General features: G+C 41.9%; 1 pseudogene; it reads right to left on the bottom strand.

The window, feature by feature from the left end:
- Positions 1-2,283, bottom strand: LOC123156690 (WUSCHEL-related homeobox 8-like; annotated as a pseudogene).
- Positions 2,284-8,195: the final 5,912 nt, after the last annotated feature.

Genomic DNA, 8,195 nt, shown 5'->3' with positions numbered 1-8,195 from the left:
TCATCTAGACATGTCGAAGCTTTCGCCAAACCGGTGTTGGAACAACTGGTCGATTCCTGCAGAAATCAAATCAGTATCAGATTCACTAAGTAGGTTTCTGTGGAATTTTATGTACAATAAAACATGGTATTTGTCGAGCATACTTGGATTCGACATAACGTTCTCCCGATAGGTCATCTGTCCCAAACCGCCTGATGATCTCGAGCCATTGCTGTCATTGGAGCCATACATCGTATCACGGGTCTGCCCATGCTCCATGTCTAAGTGATGACACGTCATCTCTTCAGGATTGTGAGCTCTCACAGCCGTTCTCTACTCATGTGGCGCATCTGGTTTAGGCTTCTTGTCAGTTGGGGACTCCTCATCTGCCTCTTCACCTTCAGTTCGGCATTATTCTGTAGAGGAGCAGCCTGCTTGCGCTTCTAATTAACGTGTTCGTCTGTTTTGGAACCAATTGTAGACATTGGTCTCTGAGGTCTGGCCATGCTGCGAGAGCTCCGCTGTAATATTTTTTATCTTCTGCTTGCTTGGTCTTCCATTTCCTTGGTCAAAAATGCTCTCGAGGATTTGCAGCTGCATCTGGGTTGGTGTCCATCGTTGCCTCGTGGTGATCTTTTGACCTCCATGAACCATTAGCGGACCACAATACAAATTTCCTGAAGAAATGAAATTTCAGCTGACAACAAAAGGAAGTACCTATTTTTTTTTTGTGAGAAGCAATTGTTCTATCAAAAACATATACAGTAGAAATATTAAGAATGGGCAGAAACGCAAACTATGTTTCAGGAGCCTATCTGTAATAGCTCATAGGCCTATGTTTAGGGAGTGTACAACACAATCTAGTCCTAGGTGATTATTAGGATGAATTAACGTAATTATTTATCAGTAACTTCACATCAATCATGCTTACGTTTTCACGTGGAAATCTAGTTAATTGATAAAAATATTTTAACTGAAGTTCGAATACCAATCTGACAGGTATGCTAACTGTATGCGGGTGATAAAATTATTAGGATTGGAGAACAAGAAATATTGTTCGGCTCAGTTGAACGATAACCAGAGAGTAACCTGCTATGAGATTCCTGCATATCTGTCAAGCTTACATTCTACAGAAAAGCATAAGACTGCGAACAAGAACAACCACAGGGGAGCAAATGGGAACATGGCACAAAAAGACAGTTGATCCCACATGGCAAACACGTGTCGTCAGATATGCATAACCGGCTCTATTTGATTTATTTTGCGGCACTTCAACTCCTCTCCGAATCGTAACATAATGCTCTCACTATTGAAACTTAACGCATACTCCCTCCGTTCCTAAATATAAATCTCTTTAGAGATTCTGAAACAAACAACCAACGGATTTATATAGATATATTTTAGAATTTAGATTCATTCATTTTGCTCCTTATGTAGGCCCCGTTTGAAATCTTTCCACTCCGCGGAGTTGGTGGAGCTCGGTTTTGACAACTCCATTAAAGTGAGCTGAAGTCTGGTCCACTCCGGGAGCGGAGTTAAAAGGAGCGGAGAGAAACCAAACACTCCCGTAGTCTGCATCGGAATTACTAAAAATATTTATATTTAGAAACGGAGGAAATAGTAGTCTGCCCACACCCGCAGTGACTGGTAGTACAATTGTTTGTACAGTGTAACACAAACAACAAGCATGTGTAGTTGCTACCTGCCACAAGTGTACATACGTGCAATGGAGTCCTGGTTTTTTTTAGCATCAGTACAGACACAAGCGCTCATGTAAACGCGCATACACTCATCCCTATGAACGCACACACGCACACCCTACCCCTATGAGCACAGGATTTGAACCCTGATGGGTTGGGGATACCACTGTCCACCTAACCAACTCAACCACAGGTTGATTCGCTGGAGTCCTGGTTGTTGACGTATAATGTGCTGCCAAGTCTCTTTCATCAGATCGGTCTTTCAGTTGCATTGGCTAGAGCATGCACTTCTACATGATATCGGAGCCAAGAGGTCTTGAGTTCAAGACCCGGCTGGCGCAATTAAATTGCAGCCCCCTTTCGGTCCACGTTTAGGCCTGGGAGCCACACGTGAGAGGGAGTGTTGACGTATAATGTGCTGCCTAGTCTCTTTCATCAGATCGGTTTTTTGGTTGCATTGGCTAGAGCATGCACTTCTACACTGGTGCTGGGTGAAGACGCAGTGCATCTCGACGAGCTGCTCGCAGATGGTGGCATAGATGGAGATCTGTTTCTGGAGCGCCTCCATTTGGTCGTTCGTCATGACCTTGACATACCCCAGCACCTCCCCTGCATCGCTGCTCTCCTCCGGCAGCTCACAGGGGTTGGCCATGGCTCCCCGCTGTTGCAAAAGGCACACAAATTTCACAAAAAAGAGCAAGAAAGAACTGAATTAGGAAGAAAGCTGGGTTCCTAGGACTAACAACAGGATGAAATCCGCCCGGCAAACACTACAGTGATATGCTGAAAGCCAGAATATGATATAGTCTCTACTCCTAATGGACGAGTTGGTTGAATAATCCCACCATTTTCGTCTGGTTTTTTTTCGTCTTACCTCCCACCACCTCTTCCCACTATTTTTTTATTCCCATCTACCGAAATCCGAACAGATCAGAACTTTCCATATGGACACAAATTATTTAGTAATGTCTTTATGAGAGAGAATCAATCACGGTTAATCTCTAAATAATTTGGTTAGAGATCCCTAATCCCATTTTCCCTATTCCCCAGCCGCCGCACGTCTCCCTCCACACCCCACCCGCCCCTCCTCTTCCATCTTCGATCCAATCTCGCTGCGCGCGCGCCGCCACGAGCTTTCGTCCTACGTTGTTGGCCCTCCCCCCGCGCCCCCCTGGTGGTCAAAGGTGGTTCGCCCAACGCCCGGGGAAGATGACGAGGAGGACGAGGAGGGAAAAGGCGGCCAGCATCGATCGTCGAGATTGTGCGACACGTCGACGTCATTCCTGAAGCAGGTGTTGTGTGATGGGATGGAGTCCTGGATGGGGTCGGCGGCGTAGCCAATCTCTAGGAGATGCCCGCGTGCTTTGCATCGGCGGGGACACATACAGCGGCACACTCGCCTGTTGCCACTGCCATCATGCTCGACCTCACCGGATGATTGGTCTCGCTGGCTTGAACGTAGATGCTGCCCTCCTGGACGCCACAGACTCAGTGCCATCTGCCCATCTCCGTCCAAGGTTTTGCTTTTGTCTCCTTTACCAATGTAGGTGTTCTAACGGCCGGGTTGCGGCCGGGAGTTCTTCGTTTTCCTTAGCATGATTGTGTCAGTTCTTTCCTTATCTTGCCTAATGTCTAACCTATTTGCTGTTGCCTTCATTGTCGTTGATGGCCCGTGGTGTTGTGGCAGATTTGGTCAACTTACGGCGTGCACCTTCAGTTTGGTTTCTCCACTGAAGAAAGCATCACCATATTTCAATACACTTGGATGCTCAACCTGTGTTTCTACATGCTACCTGAACGAGAGTAGCCACTACTTTCCCTTCAATTTATTGATTCAGAGTGGGACAAGAGTGAAAAGGAAAGCTCATTTTTTTGGGGAGTTCCTAAGTCTTAAACCTAGCATTTAATTACAAATTTCATTTTTGAGCATGTTATTTCAGCTTCCCTATAGTCTTCATATTTGTGCCCCAGCCTTTTTATCTTCGGTCCTACGAACAGAAGGAAAAATTTAGCACATAAATTATGAGTAGGTATTTTTGGTCTTTCCCAATGTAACTAGAAATTTTCTTCTCATAATATGATAGGGTCATTGTCGGGGATTTTTTTGGGCGTGAATGTAGGCAATTTAAAATTTGGAAGGATGCTTTTGGAAGAAAAAAGACACCAGAGTAGCTATTGAGAATTTTTCAAATGCATGATTATCTCCTTTATTTGCTTTCGATTACATCAATTACTCCTCAGTTTGTTGGTTTAATATAATAGAAGCGTGTTGATTTTCTTCTATAAAAGATATGCATACTTCTCAAACCTGGTGAAGATGGTTTCATGGGTACAAAAGGATTGTCGTTTAAATTGCTGCTAGGGATTCTCGGTTCATGATGCAGATAGGCATATTTTTATTACTGGTGTGTGGATTATGAATTCAAACTTAAATACTAATGAAGTAACAAAAAATTAGCCTTTCCTTTTGTATATCATAGGTGATATACTGCTGCTTTTTTCGTGGGTTGTACATGCTCATGGGGTTTTTCTTCTCTTTTCCCCTTTGTTGAAGATAGGTCATAGCATCCGTTCTTCCCCTTTTTTTTATATGCTATCAGTGTTATATCTACACGTGGCGTCGGAGAATACTAAGTATACTGAATCGAGCGACCCTTCCCTAATATATGTAGTGTTCTATAAAAAAGAAGGCAAGATCATGTGTGGCATGGGTATATCTTATATCTCCTAAGTATCCCTTCTAGATATTGGCGTTACAAGGTGTGTACATCTGTATTGCCAATGCATCTGCACTTTTATTAATTAGGCAATATTTTGATATTTTGATTGCAATGGCGTGGTGTTAGCAAGCGTGTTTTTCTATGGACATTAGACCACTGCATCTACACTTCGTATCTAAGTGTGTTGTTCAGAGCTAATATTTTTATTAACTGTTCCGTTCTTTCAACTTCTCGCATAAACAGACCAGCACCAGTATTATGAGCCTCGTACCATTAGGGTAATCAGCCAATATTTCTTTTATAGATGCACTAACATACTGCTAATTTCAGCCTTATTCTTCATTACTGCAGGGGCATATCTGTATTGTAAGGAAAAGTTAGTGCACCTGGTAATTCTTTTTTGACATGGCTATTCTATCAAGGTTCAATTCCATGGTACAAAACTAATAGTTTATTGGTATGCATAATGATCTTGCCAAAGGTTTTACCTGTGTATATCACTTGATAGTTGAAAGTGTTTGCTGCAATCATTATGAGCTTCATGTTGCCTTTTTGTGGAAAATAGTGTAGAACTCCACTTGCTACTCTCATCAACTTTCAGCGAGTCAGTGATAGACAAGATTATCTTTCATGTATTTGAACAATGGATTCAGGGTCTATTCATAGATGCGATAATTTATTTTTGTATCACTCCTTTCTGCCGTCAATGTTTTTACATCCAAATGAACTACACTATTCTTATACAGTAAATTAGCAACATTTTGACTTTTTTATGATCTCTTAAAGAAATAAATATCCAGACTTGTAATCGGACCGTTCTTGCACAGCTATTCTTATACGGTATTATAATGATTAAAAAAAAGGAACCCTTTCCTTAGATTGTTGTAAATGTACCATTATTGCATATTAAGAAGCCGGAAGCAAGATGCCACATCCGATCTCTTTGCTAATCTGTTGTATATTCTTATATTTGATAGATAACCACAGCATTTTTTCCAAGAAATTGTTTTCTATTTCATTTTTGTTAGTTCAGAACTAAGAACAATGATGCCTAAAAGGAGCACTTATAATAGAAGCTGAAAATTGATTTATGGTTCAAATGTTTTGATTACTACTGATGGTATATTTTGTTTCTTTTATTTTTCCACCAGAAAAGAATATATTTCTTGTATTAGTTGTAGGCTGATCGTATGCTTATGTGACAATATGGATTCTCGCGGCTTTCTTCATTCATGCCATAGTCTGAATTCTGAACCATACAACCTCTTCTTGAGTTGTAGAAATGCGAGTTATTGGCCTTCCTTACGAATGGGGTGCCTCCTTTTGCCCTTCGCCTATAGGTGGCTTGGCCGGCAAGCTATGGAAGTGACTAGCTTCTACCAAAAGAAAAACTATGTAGAGAAGGTTCCAACGGGGCGGAAGATAGATATGGGCTTTGGTTTTGTTCGTCGAGGAGAAGAGGAACGATGGAGAAGCCTAGACAAGGAAATTTCCTTAAGACAAGATATGTACCTTAAGAGCAGGACCCGCTCCACCTCCATGAAAGAAGTCCACAACATTATACAAGTCAAAAGTGAACGGTAGTACGAGGGGCGGCGTATAGATAGGTGCGGGGAGTAGCTCGTGGAGGGTGGCTCTCATATCTAGCTCGATGAGCTTAGGTTTTTCTAAGTTTTGAAACATACCTTAACACCACATGTGGTTTAGTGACAAGTGTGATGTGCAGGCCGAGCTCATCGTCTTTGGATTAACCACACTTAGACTGTGTACTTTACTTGTTTTTTTCATATGAGCTAAATAACGACAACATAACGATTGTACTTGCACATTAGGATTTTTGCCAGATTACATTATAATTTGTACTATGTTTGTTCCATCCTCATAATGGTGTGTGTTGCATTTAGGTAGATAATAAGTAGACACGATGACATATTTTTGTGTGCCGGTTAAGTTTTCTTAAGACCCAAATCCAAATCAAACATCTCCGCACACCCTACTATTACTGATTTAGGCCACATGATGATCCAAGTGACAAGGGGCCTCAGAGGAAGGAATGAAGGAAGGAAAGGAGCCGAGGATGGATATGTGTATCTAACGGGCTCCTCGTGTCCATAGACATCAAAGACCTTGCTGGAGAGAGTTGCTTGCAGGGGCACGCACCATGAGGTTTAAGTGGTCGTTGCTTTATCAATGATAAGTTGTGTGTGAGGTGCCTAGGAGAGATGGCGGCTGCGATGCCATAGAGGGAAGATGAGATGCGGCTACACCCGGTGGTTGGCCTGCTGTGTTGGGAGAGTAGGAGAAGGTTGTACCATGAGTGAATGAGTGAGTTGGCCGAATGAGAGGAGTTGATGCTTTTTTTCCTTCAAGAAAAGGAGAAAGGAGCAGCTCTTATCCAGTGACATAAATGTCACATAGCCTAACAAGTCATTTTTAGAGAAAATACCAACCAAATGATCAATAGGTAGCCTACAATTTATAGCTCACTAAAATCACATTATACCATGCAAACGAATTTAAAGACAACATTCCTCAGATTGTATGAAAATGTCTTAAACACAAGTAGATCTTTTGTGAAAAATAATTAGATGGCTCATTGATCTGTATGTACACATCATTCTATTAGATTTTTATCAACTCACATCATAAGTGATTGGATTTCTGTTACTTTTTCATTGTTGCGAGCATTATTTCTATATGTCCAAAATTTGACATGCATTATCTTTATATTACAACCGGCAAAATAATATACATGGCCCGTGGCAACGCACGGGCATTATACTAGTAATAAGTAATGACACAATCATCCTACCATATGCGTTTCATTACACCAACGCAGTCAGCTTTCTTCCATATGCCTTTCATTTACACCAACGCAACCAAGTAGCTGACAAAATCAAACAGACTAGCATAAAGCCTACCCAATAACAAACAATTTAATATCAATCAATCATGAAATTCTTATATGATATCATGGCATGATGTGTGAACATCCTGTCAGCGACTACTTGGTGCTAAACCAGATTAACAACTGCCGGAAGATGAATAGATTGAAAAAAAACTGCCGGCATCTATCCATCCCACGGCCTAAAAAATCTACCTCCAACACAAAAGAAAAGAACTAATATAATATACAAATAATAACGCGCGCACACACTTTGTAAGAAATAGTGAGAAAAAAACAAATGTCACATACGAGTAATTCTAACGAATCACAACAGACCGAAGAGGCTGAATGGACTAATCGCCACAGAAGGTAGGAGAGGATCTAGCTAGCTGGATGGTGAAATTTTGAAGGCCACATCCCTACCCTACCCTACCCTAGTGTGATTGAATGATTTAAGAGACAACAAAAATAAATGCTGCTGCCTGGGCTGGATGAAAAGAAACAACGCAACTGTGTTAGAATTAGTTGTTGTATAGGGATAGAATTATCTTTGAATTGTAACCTATTCTATCTCTTCTTCTGTTTCAACATCTCCCGATTCTCTCTCTTTATCCGATCGATCAAGTATCGATCTAATCTTGTAAGCCACGGCATGTCTCCAATATAATGCAATGCGGCCCGAGCAAAGGGTTCTACGCTTCCCACAATATCTGACATGATAACAGAGCCTCTTCCTCAACAAGAACGCATCTAGCTACCTTCGTCCATCGAGAGCATGTCTACCACCTCCGCCGCCATGTCGCTTAGCACCATGGCTGCACTTTCCACCACCTCCTCCTCCACCTTTGCCTCATCATCCACCACCACCACCACATCCCTCGGACCACCACCACAGGAGAAGCTGACGAG

This window comes from Triticum aestivum, chromosome 1D (genome assembly GCF_018294505.1).
Source record: "Triticum aestivum cultivar Chinese Spring chromosome 1D, IWGSC CS RefSeq v2.1, whole genome shotgun sequence".
NCBI lineage: Eukaryota > Viridiplantae > Streptophyta > Magnoliopsida > Poales > Poaceae > Triticum > Triticum aestivum.
This window is presented reverse-complemented; position numbering and strand designations above follow the sequence as displayed.